Raw genomic sequence first — 1,635 nt, 5'->3', positions numbered from 1 at the left:
TTGTTGTTTGTAATTTCTCCGATCACAAATGCAGACATGGTTTTATGTTTACGCGGAGAGATGCAACGCAACGCGTAAAAAGACAGTATGTCCCCACTGGATGCAACAAATGCCTCGTTTATAATGGATTTTAATGTTTTTGTCTCATCGCTCCGGTCGGGTAATGTACAGTATGTGGAAAATAATGTGTTTTTTGAACTTTAAACCGCATAAACACATTTCATTACACCAAATACACAAAATAATGTTCTTTTTAGCAACATCATATGACCCCTTTAAGCGCTACTCCAACAAACTGCTATACCCTTTCTGAAATCTTTTTCTTTATTAGAATTATTGCTCTTAAGAGAAGCCATGCTCTCATCCTCTTTCTCTCTCTCTCTCTGTCGACACACCAGAAAATTCTCGCCGAATTAACTGCCAGTGATTGAATTTTACACTGGAGGCAATTAGGTATATATAAATTAGTTTCTGAAAAGTGGTTAAATAGGTCGTTTCACAAAGAGAATATTAAGTATATAGAACATTTGTGCTGCAGTGAAATTTCATTTTGTGCTCAAAATCAAAATGGACCCTTTTTACCCTTTTAACACGTGTTTTGGTCTTATTATGCATAATTCATCACTGCACATCATTCAAGGAAATAAATGTTTATTGACATCACATAGGCTGTGTGGCAGTGAAAAATAGCTAAATAATTATTTAGCCATTGCTGTAGACAACCATTAAAATAATGCAGCAAAAAAAACAAAAACAAATACACACACACACACTGTATATTTATTATAAAAATTAATATATTAATTATATTTAATTCTATATAATAGATAGAAAATAATATAAAAAAAAATATCACGTTATATTTAAATTAAATAATAATAAATAAAAAAAACACACAGCACTGGAAAAAATTATGATACCACTCATTTTTCTAACGAGGAAAAATATTAAAACCTCTGCTGAGGTCATCACTATCATCTTGCAATAAGACCAGCTGGATGGCAAAAACAGTGCTAGTAGTACCTAAAATTCCTTAGGAGAAATAAAAGTAGACACAACTGAGACATGTGAAATATCTAAGAGAAAGGAGTCCAAAATTAAAATGGACTGTGAGAAACATGGAAGATCTCTTTATTGTCTTGCTGTAATCTCTTTCAAGACTCCATTATAAAAATGTTTTACTGCTCAGAGGTTGCTCTTTCTTTTTTCCTTGATTACAGTCATGGCCAAAAGTTTTGGCAGTGACATAAATTTTGTGTTTTGCACAGTTTGCTGCTTAAGCTGTTGTGGTGTTCATTCACATTGTTTCTAGATTATTGTGTAGAGTGATCAGATGCATTTTAAATAATTGTTAAAAGCTTCATTGACCAAAAAAATGAACTTTTCACAAAAAAAACTAATTTGACTGTTTTTTGATCCTGACACAAAATGACACGGCCTGGTGTCAAGAAGGGCAGCAAAAAGCCACTTCTGTCCAAGAAAAGCATCAAAGACAGACTGAAATTCTGCAGGAAGTACAAGGACTGGACAGCAGAAGACTGGCGCAAAGTTATTTCCTCTGATGAAGCTCCCTTCCAACTGTTTGGGACATCTGGAAAAATTGATTGTTCGGAGAAGAAAAGGTGAACACTACCA

This window comes from Sinocyclocheilus rhinocerous, unplaced genomic scaffold, assembly GCF_001515625.1.
Source record: "Sinocyclocheilus rhinocerous isolate Xijiao unplaced genomic scaffold, SAMN03320098_v1.1 scaffold1435, whole genome shotgun sequence".
Taxonomy (NCBI): Eukaryota; Metazoa; Chordata; class Actinopteri; order Cypriniformes; family Cyprinidae; genus Sinocyclocheilus; species Sinocyclocheilus rhinocerous.
Note: the sequence above shows the minus strand (reverse complement) of the source record.